This window comes from Aythya marila (assembly GCF_965140915.1).
Source record: "Aythya marila genome assembly, chromosome: 2".
NCBI classification, from domain to species: Eukaryota; Metazoa; Chordata; class Aves; order Anseriformes; family Anatidae; genus Aythya; species Aythya marila.
The window spans coordinates 129635795-129656329 of NC_139043.1; positions in this window are offsets into that span (position 1 = coordinate 129635795).

A 20535-nucleotide genomic window follows, 5' to 3' on the forward strand; every position below is an offset into this window, starting at 1 on the left:
GCTTTTACAAGGAACTCAGGAGGCAGCAAGAAAAAGGTGCAATTTCACTGCACTCAGTTCCTGGTTGTAAAAGTTTTCATGTATTCTCCTTGCATGACCAGGAACTGTGCATTTGGTCCATCATGTCATCCCACAGAGTCCATGAATTCAGCCTTGGCACAGTTCCAGAATTGCTCTGGTAACTTTAAGAGCTTAAGGAAGTTGAGGAGGGCAGGGAGACAGCAGACAAGGGTGTTGATTAGATAAAATCAGTACACCCTAACTGAACTCCAGTCCTGCTTTAAATATATCACAATGCAGCAGCCATTCCTTTCTAAATGATAGCTCATGTTCAAGCTGTATAGATTTGGATGAGATATAACCTTTTTTTCTTGTCATTTTACTGGAGAATAATGCGGCTGAATATATATTTAAGTCTAAATTGTAAAATCTGTTCTTTATTTTCCAGCCTGCTACATTGTAGTTTAACTGATGATACCCAGAATTACAGGGGCTAGCTGCCTTCCTGAGACAAATGCAAGCTACAGACTTTCTCTGTCTTGGTGACCTGCATTGAAAATGTTTTATTTAAGATTTTCTTTCTATTATGCTTCTCTCTATTAATATTTAAGTAATAAGCTCTATTAATATTAATATGGCTGTTTAATTTTTTTTTCTCTATTATTAGTATGCTCTGCCCTTCACTAAAAATGTAATTTGTTCAATGATTTCCACAGAAGCTGAGCTTTTAGTAAGGTAGCAAGTTCATTGTAAATGGCTATTTGTCCAACATAGATATATATATATTAAATAATGCAGAAGCAAAACTGGCTGAGGGAGAAGAGCTCTTTTAATACAGCTTTGCATTGTTTATATTCAAGAGTATGAGTATAATTTCTCTTTTTTTCAGCAAGATGCTTGAAGTTATTGATCACACATTTCTTAGCATATCCAAACCTAACAACTTGACTGCCTGCCTTGTCACTGTAGCACCATCTCCTTCCTGCTGTACCTCTGTGTTGAACCTTGACCTATAGAGATTAGCTTAGCCTACAGAAAGGGGCAAAGGGTAGTTTAGTCTCCCAGCCCTTTTGATCTAATCTTTTCTTCACAGACTTTCAGGAGCATTACCAGAAATTTTAGAGTCTGCTAGTGCTTGGGTGGTTTTCTGAGCATTTTATATTTGTTCTTTCCTCCAACAAAACTATATTAAAATAATCCTTTTTGGAATGTGAAACAGTATTATTGAATTGTATGGTACAAAAAGATAATAAACTATTGTTGAAGTAAAGGTGTTTGTTAAAGTGATGGCAAAACTGATGGGCATTACTGCATGTTCTGAGTGTATGTAATCAAAAGATGCCAGCATGACTTAGGACTTCAAATTGAACATGAAATCAAGTAATAATGCAACAAAACTGTTTGAAAAGAATTGTGCAGATCAATAAAAGATATATATATATATTTTTTTTACTCTGCCTTACATCTAATATTGCCTTCAATTCAGATACCAGTTATTCGCTTCTGGCTATAATGGCACACACTTTGATCTTTGCAAGTAATGGAAGAAAGGTTTACACTTATGACAGCAGAGGAAGATACTCTGAGATAAAGCTTTTGTCCAAAACCACACAAAACTGTAGCAGAATAACCAAAAAGTAAATTAATTGTGGAACAACAAAACACTATTTGAATTCAAATTGTATATAAGAAAGACAAATCAGATAATGCAGTTTGTAATGTCTTTTACATAAGCATAGCAAATCCTGTCTATATGCACTTATATTGGTATGGGCATACTTCCTTGATTCCAAGAGAAATAAAACTGATGTTTATATAAAATATATACATATACTGTCAGTAATGTGGCCTATGACCTACAAAATCCAACTCCACGTATGATGCACTAACCAACAAACTCCTTATTTGGATCATGGCCTCATCTCTGTACCGTTTCCTAAGTCACAGAATAATAGAATGGCTCGGGTTGGAAGCAACCTTAAAGATTATCTAGTTCCAACCCCCCTGCCACAGTCAGGGACACCACCCACTACATCAAATTGCTCAGGGCCTCATTTAGCTTGGTCTTGAGCACTTCCAGGGATGGGGCATCCACAACCTCTCTGGGCAACCTGTTCCAGTGCCTCACCAACCTGTTCCAGTGCCTTTACCCTAAAGAGGGTAAGCACAAGATGGTCCCAAGCACATTGTTATTGTAATGATTATTTCTCTCTTCTGGTGATCCTCAAACTGATGTGTCCTCCTCCTAAACCTGACGGTGCTTTCCCACACTGACATCTGCACACACAGTTTGCCTTTTCACCTGCATCTGTTTAATCTTTCTTGTCTGATTATTCACCTAGTTCTGTAAGTTTCAACTCTCCATAGGTTAGAAATCTACAAAGCACCAAATGCATCATTTTGGCCACTTGCCCTTTTAAATTCCAGGTTGTGAACTGATTATTTCAGTTTGACCTTGATAAAATCCATACAGCTGTGAGCCATGGCACCAGCTAATGAAGATGAATACCTCCCAGATGCTCAGGTGACTTCTCATGTCATAAGTAGGTATCATTGTTTATTACATATATAAACCTACAATGCATTTTATCTAATAGTTCAACTCTGTATCAGCAAAACACACATATCTAGGAGGTGTTCGGGCTTTTTGATATTTGGCAATTAGTTACAATCTGCATATACCATACTGTGCTCTGAATTCAAACATCTGCTCTGTGTTCTAGATGCTCTGGAAATCATGTATTTTTAGTTTCCATTGTCATGCACCTGAGCAAAAGCAATGCCATGGCAGGACTCACATGTTTCCAAGATTTGGGCATTCAGCTTGCTGTCAGGACAAACATACACACACCTCAATATCTGTGTGGGAGCTGAACCTTTCATCAGACACTGACTTTCTTTTAATGAGTCTCCGAATCAGCTGACTTGACTAAGCCAGTGTTAGGTTTCCTCTCCACAAATAAAACATTTACATTTTACCTTAACTACAGTACTGTATAACAACTAAATGAGAATCGTTGTTATAATAACCCATTATTTCTGCAGAGACTATTTGAAGTTTATCGTGTACAGAACTCCAGCACAGAGGGCTACATGTGCTTTGTTTTACTGAAGCTTTTATGTTGTTCACTGAACTGTGATCTTTAAAGGAGCTTGACTTCGATAACTTTATGTCCTATCAGATTTTCATCAAAAACAGTGCTAAGCAAGGATCCCATTACAGTTCAAATAGCTGTATTAATGGATTATAACAAATATGAGATGACATAGCTGTGCCCCTCCATCTTTTCCTTCTCTTCTTTAAAGCTCGATCTTCATTTCTTCTTCTCAAGCCCATTTGCATCTCTAAAGCCTTTGATTAGGGAAGGGAGCTCCAAAAGGTATTTCATTGTCAAACTCCCTCATGTTTGCCCGTCACTGACCAACAGTGCTAACAACTTGCACTTGCATTTGCAAAATTTATTATTGTATTTTTTTGCAAGCTGTGAATTTATTAAATGCAACTGGACTTTTAATGTGCTAAATTTGCACGATAGCAGTGTGAGATGGATCCTGGACCCGCTTTGGTGTTTGAGCAGACTTGCAAAGGCCTTTCATTTGTTTGTCTGTAAAGATCTACAGATATTGGAATTGGTATAATAACATACCAGGGAGGGGAAATCTCCATAGAACTTCTTTGAAATTCAGGGTTAAGAACAAAAACCATGAACTATTAATAACAGAAAGATGCTTTTTTTGTTTAGAGCACAGAAGAAAACTTGAAAAGATCATAACACTCCTCACAGTGAATTTACTGACAAGGATCTGTGGCTTTGTGAAGCTTGACACTTTTCACAGATGAAAATCTGCTTCTCTGATTCATCATCACATAACGGGCTTCATCCTGTTTATTATTAAAAGTACAGTCCTAAGATATTTTAGGCTGTAGTGCCTAGAAGCTGGCACTGCAGGGTTCAGGCATGACTCTCCAGCCTTCCCAGCTTCCAAAGGGAGAAGGAAACTGGATGATGGAAAATGAAAACCCTAGCATTTAGCAAAATGGAAATTAGCACATCCAGCCACAACTGACACATTTTCTTTGTCATTCCAGAAAGTAGCTTTACAATTTTTCTCTGAGTATCAGAGCAAACTTCCAACAGATCCCCTCCAAGAAGTTTGTCCTCAAGAAACGTCAATCAGCAAAGCACTACTGAAAGAGTATTTTTAAAATACTTGTCCAGAGACTGCTTTCTAGAATAATCTAACATGGTGACTTGTCAATGGTCAAATCCTTGTTGTCCAATTCAGCTGCAAATTTCAATATACTATATTGTTGCAGTAGAATAAGTTATTGAATGGAATGGAGTGAAATGGAATGGAATAGAACGGAACAGAACAGAACAGAACAGAATAGAATAGTTCAGTTGGAAGAGGCCTTCAAAGATCAGCTAGTCCAACTGCCTGACCAGTTATGGCTAACCAAATGTTATTATTGAATTATGATTATTAAATGCATATTATTGAAGGCAGTATCAAAAGTGAATGAAAACTGATAGGCATGGGGCATCAGCCACCTCTCTGGAAAGACTGTTCCAGTGTTTTATCACCCTCAGAGTAAATACATTTTTCCTAATGCCCAGTCTGAACTTCCCCTGGCACAGTTCTGTGCTGTTCCCTCATTTCCTACCATCAGTTACCAGGGAGCAGAGACTGGCATCCCCCCCCATCCCCACCTCCACTTCCCCTCCTCATGAAGTTTCAGAGAGCAATGAGGCTGACTCTCAGCCTTCCCTTCTCCAGACTAGACAACGCAATTTTCCTCAGTCTCTCCTCTTAAGACATGTCTTCCAGCCCTTGTGCCAGCCCTTGTACCTTGAACACTCTTCTGGATGCATTCAAGGACCTTAACGTCCTTTTTGTGTTGTGGAGCCACTGCACGCAATACTCAAGGTGAGGCCACACAAGTGCTAAATATACCAGGAGAATCACCTCTTTTGACCATCTGGCCATTTTTATGTTTTATGAATCCCAAAATGTAGTTTGCCCTCTTGGTTGCCAGGGCACACTGCTGGCTCATGTTAAGCCTGTCGCCAACCAGCACCCCTTTCTGTTGAGCTGCTCCCCAGCCACTTGTCTCCTAGTCTGTACATGTGTCTGGCAATACTCTGTCTCATGTGCAGAACCTGGCATTTCCCTTTTCCATTTGAACTTGATGCCATTGTTGATGGCTTCCAATCTATCTAGATCCTTCTGCAAGGCCTCTCATCCCTCTAGCATCAACAGAACCTCTCAGTTCAGTATCATCAGCAAAATTGCTGAGGATGCCCTCCACTCCTGCATCCAGATCACTGATAAAAATGTTGAACAGTACTGGCCCTAGAACTGAGCCCTGGGGAACACCACTGGTGACCATCTGTCAGCCAGAGGTAACCCCATTCACTTACAACCCTTTGAGATCTACTGTCAAGACAGTTCATCACCTAGCATAATATGAAACTTTTTATTTCACAGTTGGACAATTTGTCCAGAAGGATGCTGAATTAGCCTACCTGCCCATTTATTGTTCTATCATCCTTTGCACTAAATTGAGTGTACTTTGGAACATTTACTAAACACAGTCATTTCAAGTGCAAACATTCCAACTTTAGAGAGAACTAAACCAACCAGTGCTAGCCAGAGAAAGGGAGTAGATTTGTGAGTTTGTGATAAAGAGTGAAAAAACAGAACAAGGTTCTGGGTTAAAACACAAGCCCAAAGACAAATGACAAATTCAGCAAAACAAAAATAACTTGTTTGACAACATTACTGTAAGTGTGGGTCACCTTGTAATCTTTCTATTACTTGATTAAGCTGTATGGTTTTCTCACTAATGGAATATTAATCTCCTTTAGTTGTAATTGACAGAAACAATCATAATTTAAATAACAAACATGTAAGATAACTTCCCAAAAGGCTTGCATTTGGCCTAGTAATTATGGCAACAAACTTGCACAGCTCTTCTTAATGGTGGCTGTAAGCTATCCGACAAGGTTTTAAAGAAAATATTAACAGGCAACACATGCCTGCTGTTAACCATGCGCACTCCCACAGGTACAGCCTGAAGGTCACTTGGAACACCAGCTTTGTTTTCTTAATCCATATCTCAAAGAGCTCACAACTTGTTGGCTGTCCTGGCAGCAAAGCTAGCCGGGGTTATGCTTTGTTCCCTGGTTCCTTGGTGTGCCTCCTGGTGAAAGCAATCAGCGGTGCCCAGCCCAACGCGCTGCTGCAGAACAAATATGTAGGCAGACCATTTTCTCACTGCAAGAGACTGGCACAGGCTTTCTGCCTCTTTTTCTTTTTCTTTTTCTTTTTCTTTTTCTTTTTCTTTTTCTTTTTCTTTTTCTTTTTCTTTTTCTTTTTCTTTTTCTTTTTCTTTTTCTTTTTCTTTTTCTTTCCCTTTTCCTTTTCCTTTTCCTTTTCCTTTTCTTTTTTTTTTTCCTTTTTTTTTTTTTTTCTTTCCCCTAGTGAGATCATACCAAATGCTCTCTTAGTAATGGTGACATTTTTCTAGTTTAAAATAATTATGCACTAGTCTCTGGGGTTTAATACATACTATTTAGATAGTGCCTTCTTTCTTCCCTTCTGTCCACAGTATGTCTGCAGTGACTCCTCATCAAATGGCAGAGTGGTGTAAACACTAATTTTAACACCAAACCTCTAGAACATGACGTAGCCTACATTATTCTCAGTGATGCCCCATGAAATTAACTGCTTGGAGAATTACAATATTGCACAAAGGTCATTAAAGTTCAATTCAAATCAGTTCAATCAAGACACACGTAATTTCACTGGGAGAAGTAGATATCAGCCTAAGACTTGAAGTCTTTGAATAAATTGGCAACCACTCCTACTCTTTGTGTCCAATAAAAATATTTTTTTGCTCAGAACACTAATACTCACCAGTAGCCTGATACTAAATCAAGATTTTATGCCATGCTTCACCTATGTTCCTGAAAACACATTCTTGAATAATTCAGTCCAGAAGGTACTGAACAGCATCTTACCACATTTTATGTATCTTTACTGTCTTTATAACAATATGTACATATAGAATCATAGAATCATAGAATATCCTGAGTTGGAAGGGACCCTTAAGGATCATCAAGTCCAACTCTTGACACCGCACAGGTCTACCCAAAAGTTCAGACCATGTGCCTAAGTGCACAGTCCAATCTCTTCTTAAATTCAGACAGGCTCGGTGCAGTGACCACTTCCCTGGGGAGCCTGTTCCAGTGTGCAACCACCCTCTCTGTGAAGAACCCCCTCCTGACATCCAGCCTAAATTTCCCCTGCCTCAGCTTAACCCCGTTCCCGCGGGTCCTGTCACTAGTGTTAATGGAGAAAAGGTCTCCTGCCTCTCGACACCCCCTTACGAGGAAGTCGTAGACTGTGATGAGGTCTCCCCTCAGCCTCCTCTTCTCCAGGCTGAACAGGCCCAGTGACCTCAGCCGTTCTTCGTACGTCTTCCCCTCCAGGCCTTTCACCATCTTCGTAGCCCATATATATATATAATACATATATTTAAATAACAGATAGGTATGAAAAATGTTGAAAACCTGCTTTATGTCTACTGTTCAAAAACCACTGAAATTTTTTGTTATACATATAAAAAAACAAACAAACAAACAAACAAAACAAAACAAAACAAAACAAAACAAAAACAAAAAAAAAAAACAAAACAAAAAAACAAACAAACAAAAAAAAAAAAAAAACAAAACAGAAGAAGTTACAGCTCAATGCCAGGTTTCTGCTGCTTAAAAATAAAGACCAATGAAAAGAGTCATAAGGAGGAAGTGAAGGAGGAAGGAAGGAAGGACTCTTACAGTGGATCAGAACAGAATAATTTCTGGGATTAGCCTTCCTATTGGCAAGTCATTATAGAGGATTAAAAATATTTCCACAAAAGAAAATTTCATTTAAATAGGTCCCCACATCAAGCACAATACAGCACAATACAGTTTGCATAAATATATTCACTATGTCATAGGTGGTTTTTTTTTAGTAATGGAAAAAGGGAGATAATCTCTTTTGGCACATGCACCTTTTAATCATGTGATTTTGCAAATATTTGAATCCACCAGCTAAAAGCATAGCTCATAACACACAGACCATGTGTAATGAGAGAAGATCAGTTCTTGTTCTGAAGTCCATGGTTTAGGCCCATGTATGGTAAAAATGCATTAGTATGATAAAAGCAGAACAAATAAAATTCCCATAAAAGTTTACACAACCTGTTTTGGTGACAGTGAACTTTGGTAAAGGGTGACAGTAATAACCTGTTTCTTGAGCCAAGTTTTACTTACACATTTACTCATCTGTCTTTTCCCTCTTCCCTCTCGGCAAGCACTCTGATAAGTGCAATGAAAGGTGTTTGGCAATCTTAAGAATATCAAGTTACTCTTATCTGAAATACAAAGAATGAACACGAGACGCTTTCTCAGGTACAACAACAGAAAAGCTAAAACAGACGAAGATGACAGTAAATTCAGATCATTCATATGATGCTATAAATTTACATGACATTTTTCATTGAGAGATGACACACTGTAGCTTTTCAGGGGATCAGGAAGGGCTGGGATGGACAGCAGGACAGTGCAGCTGGGTGCTAGCAAGAGGAGCGGATGCTGACAAACATTAGCACCTCTTCTATCAAAGTGCAAAGGACTTCAGGAGAACAGAGATCTCCAGACCATTATTGCAGACCAGACTGTAATGCTTTTCAAGATCTCCTTGTAGCAGGAAAAGCTATACCTAGATCTGAGAAAAAAAAAAAAAAATATATATATATATATATATACATAATAGGACACACATATATATAATATATATATTATATATATATGTATACATATATACATATTTTATATATATATATATATACACATCCTATTTTATACTCATTATTCCTAAAACCCAGCCAAAATCCCACAAAACCCCAAACCCATACAAGTATTCAGCTTTGAGAAAATTGAACTTAACCTAGATTTTGTCTAGGTTTAAGGGGGGATGCTGGTCACATCTGATTCTAGCTAAGTAAAATTTACAAATAGAAATGAGCTCTGACTCAGGTTATAGGGGGAGGTAATTACTATTTCTGTGATATTAGGTTTGGCCATGTCTAAGAAACAGAAGATTTGCCATTTAATCACCAGAAAGTCACTCATTTTTACAGCTTTAATTGAAATTATGCATGGAAACCACTTTTCTCAATTTTCTTCTTAGCGTTCCTTAAATAACTTGTGGTGACAAGGTAAACCTTCATGAATTAAAGGTGCAGTGTTAACACAGAGTGGCATGCTAATAATAATGGTATTTTTTGTTGTTGTTGTTACTAGCTCTCTTACTCTATTAGAAGATGTCAGATTGTGGTGACTGTATTAGCAAAGCATGATTTGAAGAGATATGTCTTCCTTTTAGCCAGCTGATGTAACTGCGAATAAAATAAAAAAAATAAATAAAAAAAAAATAACTAAACTAAACTAAACTAAAAATACAGATACTCTGGGCAAAATTGCAACCTTCAGTTTAATACAGAATTAAAACAAACAAACAAACAAACAAACAACAACAACAAAAAAAACCTGCTGTGAGTTTAACTGTCCTGTGTTAATGAGTTAGACAAACTAAAGAAAAGATGTTGATGTCTGTAGAGGAATTTAAGAAGGGGGGACCTGCATCAGAGAGAGAGGGGAGAAAGGGAAAGATAAATACTGAAGAGCAGAACCCTAAGGGGTTTGTTGGCACATAGGGATGGAAAGGCTAAGAGGTACCATAAAAAAATTGCCCTACTCTGTGACTTTAAAGCCTATCAGAATTACGACTTCTTATTCGTGGATTCATCTGAACATGCTTCAGGACCAAAAACAGTTCAGAGGTGCAATATTTTTTGTGTGAAAAATTATTATTCTGCAAGCTTTTATATTACAGTATATGTAAAATATTAGTTATATCGACTGTGCCTGCCAGACAAGAGACAGGTGAAATCAAATTAAATTCACTGATAAATGCTCTGTTTGTTAAAAAATATTGAAATGAGTGAAAAATCAAAGGCAACCTGAAACTGAATGGTCTTGTGCAGTTATGGGTCTATGCAAATTATTTACCGTGTTCCAACTGGGAGGTTACTTTATAATATCTTAGTGGCATGTCTACATGGTACTGATTGTCAGGTAAACATTGGTGCAAAATTCATGGTTAAAGCTAGCCTAGGTACTGCAGCATCAAGCTCAAGTCACATAGTTATCTTAACTGTACTTTAATGGAAAACATATGAAGCATTTCCTATCCTAGTGCAGATTTGGGTTGATTTTTTTCTTCTTGAAGCAATGTTAATATATAACCTAATTTCCAAAAGTAGCTTGTAAGGGACAGTCCTAGGTCACCCTGCAGGACAGCAACAGAAATGAGCACAGAAGTTATCACTTCCAACATCTGGTATGTGGTCCCTGTGCAAGAGGTCACACTTTTTCCCTTCAAGCAGTTTGACAAAATAAGATAGGAGCCATATTTAGCTACTGGTTCTTGAGTCATAGGGAAGTCACAGAAGAAGTGTTATGGTGATAACAATTATACCCTGAAGAAAAGGATCAAAACTTTCTCAATAGTTTTGATGCTTTCATCCAGGAAATCCCTACTCTCGCATACAAAAACCATCACTCTCTTAAATACAAAGTTTCCCAATACAGTGCCGGATATCCTACAGTGAAGATATCCTGTGGAAGCAGGATGAGCCTGGAAGATGGGTGAACATTAAATCTGACTTCACACTGGATTCACCCATTACAAAATATTGCAGTTCAGAGTGAGTTTCTGATGGGCGATAAAGAAACAATCAGTACTTGACAGCATAATAAAATCTAACTAACTTACATGTAATAAAGAATATTTTTTCATCTCTAACACTGAGGATTTAAAAAACAATGCTACTTAAAATTAACTTCACAAATTCAATGCTACTTAAAATTAACTTCATTTTTAACCAACTTTTTTTCAAAAAGAACCTATTTTAATACAAGACATTCACTTAGAAAAAAAATGAATTAATCTGAAAACATGGTATTCCTGACTTTCTAAAAATAAAAATTGACATTTAGCTCCCCCCAGCATTTTTTTTCCAGAAGATTGTTATAGTCTCAACATCTCCACACACAGCCAATTAGAACTAGGAGCAAAATGTACCTTTTCCTCCAAAAATACATTTTACTAAACTGTTCTTAAATAAGTATATTTAAGTATATATCATTATTATTATTTAAAGTACATGGATACTCGCTCTTCACTCTTTAAATCACTTTGAAGTGATTTTTCCAGATGAGAACATTGGTAGCAAATGAACATCAATAGATTTCCTTTATGGAACCACTGTCATACACCAAATGGAAGAACATTGGCAGGGTGTAAATAATTATGCGAACTGTTCAATGAAATAAGAAGAACTGAATATTTTATATGTGTTTTATGGGACTCTTTGGGCTTCTGTTTGTGTAGATTTTTTTTATTTTTCTGTGAGGAAAAAAAGTCCTGAAATAAAGCCCTGTCTTCAGACCTCGATATCCTGTGATGGGCCCAATTTTAATTTTAAATACATAAGAATTTTCCTAAAGAAAACAACAACAACAACAAAAAAGTTTGTAAAATATTTTAATCAGTATATTAGCACGTGTTTTCTATAAGCAATACATATATATATATATTGTTACACTATTTCTGCACTGAGAAATAGCCAAGTAAAATGGCTGAAAATTGCCATCTAGTGGCTTTGCAGTGAGTATCTCAAGCTGGATAATGGCACCATATTGGCAGTCTTATGAGCAAAAGTGGTGCTGGTATGATCCTTCTCAGGCCACTACAGAAAAGATTAGGAAGTTGTAGGAGAGAAGAGCATTTTCTTCCCTAATTTTTGTGCTATATCAGACCCACTTTTTTTTTTTTTTTTTTTTTTTTTTTTTTTTTTTTTTTTTTTTTTTTTTTTTGCGGGGGGGCAGCAATATGAAGTTTTCAATTTAGAGAAATGCACTTCGAAAGCACTGACCTTTTTTATAGAATATATCATCTACTAGTACATCATGACTATGGCTTTAACAATCACTAATGCATATACTTAGCTCTATTTCCTGTGTATATACATACCTCTACATTGGTATGTACATGTGTGTGTATATATATATATATATATATATATATATATATAATTCACCATGTTGCTGTTTTGACCTTAAAAGAAATAAAACTGATGTTTATATAAAATATATACATATACTGTCAGTAATGTGGCCTATGACCTACAAAATCCAACTCCACGTATGATGCACTAACCAACAAACTCCTTATTTGGATCATGGCCTCATCTCTGTACCGTTTCCTAAGTCACAGAATAATAGAATGGCTCGGGTTGGAAGCAACCTTAAAGATTATCTAGTTCCAACCCCCCTGCCACAGTCAGGGACACCACCCACTACATCAAATTGCTCAGGGCCTCATTTAGCTTGGTCTTGAGCACTTCCAGGGATGGGGCATCCACAACCTCTCTGGGCAACCTGTTCCAGTGCCTCACCAACCTGTTCCAGTGCCTTTACCCTAAAGAGGGTAAGCACAAGATGGTCCCAAGCACATTGTTATTGTAATGATTATTTCTCTCTTCTGGTGATCCTCAAACTGATGTGTCCTCCTCCTAAACCTGACGGTGCTTTCCCACACTGACATCTGCACACACAGTTTGCCTTTTCACCTGCATCTGTTTAATCTTTCTTGTCTGATTATTCACCTAGTTCTGTAAGTTTCAACTCTCCATAGGTTAGAAATCTACAAAGCACCAAATGCATCATTTTGGCCACTTGCCCTTTTAAATTCCAGGTTGTGAACTGATTATTTCAGTTTGACCTTGATAAAATCCATACAGCTGTGAGCCATGGCACCAGCTAATGAAGATGAATACCTCCCAGATGCTCAGGTGACTTCTCATGTCATAAGTAGGTATCATTGTTTATTACATATATAAACCTACAATGCATTTTATCTAATAGTTCAACTCTGTATCAGCAAAACACACATATCTAGGAGGTGTTCGGGCTTTTTGATATTTGGCAATTAGTTACAATCTGCATATACCATACTGTGCTCTGAATTCAAACATCTGCTCTGTGTTCTAGATGCTCTGGAAATCATGTATTTTTAGTTTCCATTGTCATGCACCTGAGCAAAAGCAATGCCATGGCAGGACTCACATGTTTCCAAGATTTGGGCATTCAGCTTGCTGTCAGGACAAACATACACACACCTCAATATCTGTGTGGGAGCTGAACCTTTCATCAGACACTGACTTTCTTTTAATGAGTCTCCGAATCAGCTGACTTGACTAAGCCAGTGTTAGGTTTCCTCTCCACAAATAAAACATTTACATTTTACCTTAACTACAGTACTGTATAACAACTAAATGAGAATCGTTGTTATAATAACCCATTATTTCTGCAGAGACTATTTGAAGTTTATCGTGTACAGAACTCCAGCACAGAGGGCTACATGTGCTTTGTTTTACTGAAGCTTTTATGTTGTTCACTGAACTGTGATCTTTAAAGGAGCTTGACTTCGATAACTTTATGTCATCATCTACTATATCATCTACTAGTACATCATGACTATGGCTTTAACAATCACTAATGCATATACTTAGCTCTATTTCCTGTGTATATACATACCTCTACATTGGTATGTACATGTGTGTGTATATATATATATATATATAATTCACCATGTTGCTGTTTTGACCTTGGCACTCTGTAAATAATTTCATACGCACTTCCTAGCAGCACAACTGAACTTAAGTTAGTTGTCAAAGACATTGAAATTATTGCTATAAAACCATTTTCTACATTTATTTCCTCATTTTTTTGTTTTATCTAAAACTCCTTCCCTCTAATGTCTGTTAGACTCTATTTCTACACAGTGTCTTGTATGAGACAAAAAACCTAGCTTGTATCCCCTTCTTCTTCAGATGCGTTATTCCTGGTATGGCCATGCCAGTTCACTTGGATTGTATCCCTACCTGTAGGTTGTTTTTTTTTTTAAACTCTATTCCTGCTACTGTACTGTCATTCGAAATATGAATTATATATATGTTCTTACATCCAGTAAGAACTGGCATCTCCTAAAATAGATGTATTGCGTGCAGATTTTGTGAAGGCTGGGTGGCAGCACACTAAACCACTCCAGTTATAATAGTCTTTCCCAGCTGCTTTAAAGCTGGAGGACTTTAAAATTCCTAAAGATAATAATGAGACGATGGGAAAGCAAAAGAAGAAACAGGAGAGAAGTTTCTGGAGAAGCCTGAAGAATCCAAATTAGATATGAAAGTGTTGAAACAGACCTAAATCCGCCAAATTTGTATAGTTGTGTTTTGTCAATGGCTTATTATCTAAACACTTTAAACTTTAAAAAGTCTTGGTTTACAGAGATGTGGTTGATAATTAGTTGCTTACAGGAACATATTTACCATGGGAGATATAGAATCTGAAGAGGACTGATTGTTTGGAACAATGTAATGAGAAATTCTGGCTCTTATAGGTAGAGAATTATCAACTGTTGCTTAGATCTTGCTCCAACATTTGATTTGATTCAAAATTAAAAATTCAAAAGTGGTGGATTGCTTTTCTTACAAGAGCATAAGTACTTTGAATTAATTGAAATGTAGTTGAATTTTACCTGCCAAGGTACCTGGAATGGTAACTCCAGAAACAAGTGTTAATTCTTTGTGTGCTGGTATTACTGACATTAGTTATTACCTATGGTTTTAGGAAATAGAGCTGGGAAAAGTATTTCAAATGGGAATAGGAAGTAAGTGAAAGGGAAGAAAGAATGAGCAACAGAAATAGAGGGAAATGTAGATAAAAACAAAGAAAAAAAGAAGAGAATAAGTAGGCAATATAGCCTTCCAAAAAGGAGTAAGTTTCCAGAGGAAGTGGTGCAGCAGTGTTGCAGGTGAGGACTGGGCAGGTTATGGAGCAGATCCTGGTGCCCCTGAGGTGAAGAGGGACAACAGAAGTGCTCATGGGAAGCTGACAAGTTCTGAGCTTTTTTGCAGTAAGGCTTGAATAAGGCCTAAGGGCCTAGTTTTGTGCTCTGGAGATTTGGGAATCCGTCTCAACCTGGTCATGCATGGGTGTATATACCAAATGTTTTTCTTGGTTTAAGAATGGCCCTGTCCAAGAGAAAAAAATAAAAGGAAGAGAAGACAGTGGGTGAACAAAGACAGTTTTGTCATTATGGCAATAAGTTGTTTTCTAGGAAACAACAGAACACTCTCACGGCTTCATCATGTTCAGCTTTGAGCCCCTCACTACAAGAAAGACATTGAGGCCCTGGAGTGTCTGACGGAACTGGGGTTATTTAGTCTGGAGAAGAGGAGGCTCAGGGGATACTTTATTGCTCTCTACAACTACCCAAAAGAATGTTGTGGGAGTCAGCCTCTTCTAGTGACAGGATGAGAGGGAATGGCCTCAAGTTGCACCAGGAGAGGTTCAGGTTGGAAATTAGGAGAAACTTCTTAGAAAGAGTGGTTAGGCATTGGAATGGGTTGCCTGGGAAGGTGTTAGAGTCACTGTCCCTAGGGGTGTTCAAGGAAAGATTGGATGTGGTACATAGGAACATGGTTTGGTTGGTAATATTGGTAGTAGGAAGATGGTTGGACCAGATAATCTTGGAGGTCTTTCCCAACTTTAATGATTCTATGATGGACCACAAAATAAAACTCTAAAGATCTGAATACATTGAGCAAGTGGTTGCAAACTTTTTTTTTTTTTTTTTTTTGCTTTATCCCACCATATCTTATTTACGTACTTCAAACACTGCATACTTTCTTGAAAATATGTCAAATACAAAAACTAAAATAAGTATGTCCTCCAAATACAAAAACTAAAATAAGTATGTCCTCCAAGTTAGGTCTGCTGTGTGTGCGCATCCCAGCTGTATTCAATCTAGAGTTCGCACACTGTAAAAGATAAAGCAATCTATACTGTGTATGATATAACAAAACCTTCTTCTCATGTTAGAGGGACTTGAGACATCAGTGTCAGCCAGCTGAGTTTACTATTCCTACAGTGGCTGAAGTGAACCTGATCTGCCCCATTTTGTAGTAGCCTAGAAGGAGATGCTTAGTCATTTACTGCCTTGTAGTTGAGTTTCAGCATTCACTCACTGAAGAGGTAGTAACTTCTATCAGAGAAAACAATAATACATAAAAGCAATTTGTCAACAGAGAAAAAATGAAAAAACAAAGCAACGATAATACTTTGACATACAGAGTTAAATCTGAAAATAAATTGAATACATTTTTTCTTTGCTCAAGGAATGAAAATATGAATGAGTTTGGCTGACAGCTGATTTTTGTGTGCTTTGTGGCATAAGAAAAAAACTTCTTAATAGACAAAAATTTTAGATGTCACTGAGGTTGCAATGTAAACTACAAGCATCAACACAGAGTAAAGCCATTTTTTTCCTCTTAATTATCTGTAGGATGTTTGTTACAGCCATAAAACACTTTGCAGCTCTTAACAAATGAACATTCCCCTGTTACCTGATAAGGCAAATTACTTATCTCCACAATTCTTTGCATAAAATTTCCTGATTTGCCGATGGAATAGGAAATAGTCATTACTCTACTGGTGAATATAAGTAATAATAATATTTTTTTTAAAAAAAGCTACTGTTTTGTCAAAAATAATAAATGGACCACAAATAAAACTGTAAATCAAAGACAGTTATATTGGTACATTCCTCATATCCATTAAAAAAAAAAAAAAAAAAAAAGATATTTGTAAATACAGTTCAGTAGTGTTATTAACCCATTCCATGGTTTGGATTTGCAAGTGAGATTACTGAAGATGTTGAGTGGGAGTGATTTGCAGGGAAGTCCTTTGAAATTAGAAGGAAAATTAGACTTTCTAAAAAAACAAGTTATATATATATATATGTAATATATATATATTGTATATGTATATAAAATATATAAAATATATTATATAATAATATATAAATATATTGTATATTGTATAATATATGTATTATTATGTAATATTATATATGATGTATATTAAAGATATATATTAAGGATGTCATGCCACTCCTCACTGGTGAGGGAATGAATATTCATTGTTGCTTCCACAGTGCTGCAACGGAGTCACACAGCTGCAGGTCTGGGAACAACCCTGTCACAGCAGACAGAACAAATAAATATGTTGCTGTACCTTGGAGAACAACATACTTAATGTTTGTCTGTCTGCCGAATCCCAGGCCTGGCCTGTGGGCAGTGGATGACACTGCTTGTATAAGCTTAAAATTAATCTAAGAAAGGCTAGGTATTCCCTTTTTTTTCAATGGCAAAAATAACAGAGAGAAATTCACTCATAAAGTATCTGTTCTACCTGTCAAATACACACATTCATATGTTACCTGCCAACAAAGATATGGATAACATATCCTACAGCAGTGATGGTTTTGAAAGTTTGGGACAATTATAAAAAAGCATTTCTAAAAAAAACATCCTTTGGAGATGAACTGAAGAAACAGCAGCCACATTCTCATGGTCAGAAGTATGCTGCCCATTGTCAGGTCTTTCCTTCTGGTATCATAAAACCTTTACAGCTGTTCAAATATCCATATAGCCTTTAAGGATTATGGAGCCATATAGCCTTTCAGGATTATGGAGGTAATGAAGAGTACTTTGTTCTTTTGGTTTTGGATACAGAGACATGTCTCTCATGTGCGTGTCTAATATCTTAAATAAAATGAATAAATTAAAGAAAAAAATTAGAATGAACCCTCCCATCCCTGAACTACTGCTTCCCACACATCTGGTGTGCAGATTCTCACTACATTTCAACAGCTAATGGGACACGAGAAATAGAAAATGGATGAGTGCCCTTAGCATCATTTCTTGATATCTGCCAAAAGTCAGGTAGAAATGACTACAGCTGAAAACTAGATACCAAAATCAGATTTGATCAAAGCTTCTGTTGCCTACATCTGGCATTGAAGCAATTCATCTGGTTGACAATCTCCATTCAGTCAAGTCCAAAGACACATTAATATTCCTGCTTTCTGCCTCATGCTCTATTGGGTACACAACTGCAGTGTATTTTTTGTATTATTTTTCCCTCTGTATCCTCCAAGAATCCAGTAAAAATATGTTCTAAGTGAAAGAGAACCTCAGTGACCGGTAAAAAATTGTGTGAGTTAATTGTGAAATCTCTAATGCACTCACATATCAATTACTTCAAGACCTTGTGGTAATATATGAAACATTATAAACTAGGACCAGGCAGCATGAAAGTACTATAGAAATGGTCTCATAGAAAACGAGATGTCCTTTCAACAACTTTGATGGAAAAGGAAAGGCAAAACTATCTTCATCATGTTTCTAAAAAGCTGCTGAATAGTTTTGCACCACATGTTCCTCTTTTTTTTAGGAAAAAAAAGAAAAACACCAAAAAGCACATTAACACATAACACATTACCCCAGAGAAATCTGCTTTTTCTTTCCAAAAAATATAAGTTCTGAACTGAAATGTCACATTGAAAATGAAATTGAAAAGTTACTGAGAACTATTTTAAATATCCCAGTCTGAAAACCAGTGTAGCATTTGTCAACTCCATATGAAATGAAATCTGGGGAAAACATATTTCAGTGGTCACAAAAAAAGCTCCACCCATTTCTCCTAGAGGCAGAAATCCAAGTGGAAATTTTTCAGTCATTTATGGTGATAAGCTGTGTTAACCAGAATGTCACCACTGGCTCTCTTGGGTACAAGACTGGAAGAGAAACAGAAAAGCTTAGGGGTCCACGTTGAATGCTGGCAATCAAAATTTTTGTGTAACAACATGATGGCATCAAGAACTAGAGGCTAGTTGCAAAAGAAAAAAAAAAGTGTCAAAGATGCAATGTTGAGTTTCAACTATGGAACTCTGAAAGCAGCAGAACCTAGGGGATCCTTCAGAGTCAGCAAGAAGGGACATAAAGCAGAAGATAAAGAGAATGGCAGGGAGCAAATATGAGCAGAAAGAAATACAAATTTCTGAAAGGAACCCACAATCCAGTCAAAACTATTAATGAGATTAGCCCTACACTTTTCTGTCTATGTCTGCCTCTTAAACATCATGTTTTCATCCATATTTCCTTTTATACACACACACAAGAAAATGAAAGGTCCATCATGATGTTGATTATATCCCATGGTAGGCAAGGTACCACAAATGTAACCAACTTCAGCTCTGATATTGTTTCTCCCCTGGGTTTGCTGGTGCGTCACAGTAACCTTGGCTACAGGGCAGTTATTGATTCACAATACTAGTACAATGTGAGAGAATTTCACTGCACAACAGGATTATTGTGATTGACCTGAAAAAACCCTGCTTCAGCAGTAAATGCAGAATCCAAGTATTTGATCACCTTGTTAGATATTTTGCACTGCAGTCTGATGCTTTCTTGTGTTTGTCCAGGAACTTGCAACTAAGAAGTAAAAATAAGAATACAGCATGTAACACGTTATTGTATTAGTTTGACACAAGCACAGTACTAGAAAAATGTGAGACCAGAAAGATGATGTCTTTTTCCATTGCCAGAGAAAGAAGAATGCTATAAAAGTCATAACAACAGCAAAACACCAACAAAAAAGGGTTTCCCACCAATGTTACCACTAAAGTTGTTACCCAATTCTGAATGGACAGAACTTCTTAGCATCTTCCATGTCCTACAGCTTAGCTCATCCCACCTACTACTATCATGGCTGATGCTCAAGTATTTTTCTCCATGCTTTTTATTACTTCATTTTACCTTCATTGTAATAATAACTCTCAATCCTAGTGAGACTGCTTGCTAAAGTCGTTAAAAAAAGTTGTTAAAGACAGTGGTTGGAATTAAAAATTTGGTTCAGATGAATTATTTCTTTTGAACAAAAAATTGCCTGGATACAAAGCTATTTTGCAGCTTACCTATAGCTTTAAAATTATGAATACATACTGTTACTTAATCATGTTTCAACACTTTTTCACATGCACAGCTTGTGGAATAGTCTATTCATTGAAAAATTCATGCAGAATTTACCTTTTTTACAGCTGACTGATGTTATATACTCATTTGTACTTCACTGGAGTGCAGGGAGGATGCAAAATAATATTCAATTAAAGCAAAAGCAATTTTCTAAAATTTGAACAGCAAGCAAAGATTCAGAGCAGCAGTGAGGCATGCCCACAAGAACCCCTTCCAGACATGAGCAGCTTTCCCCACCAGTCCTGTCAGTCTAGGTACTTACAAACATGGCCACAGGCTGTCTGCTTTCTCAGCCAGTCACCCATGGAGGGGGATTTGCATTTACCCCTATTTGGTTGCTTCCTCTGTGAATTTTCTTCTTGGATAAACAAGACTTGGTACTGAGGTAATCTTATTTTTGTGAATTTTCTGTTCATGATGTAACACTTACAGCCTGGGCACTACTTTTAAATAAATTTCACAGGTGAAAGGGTAGT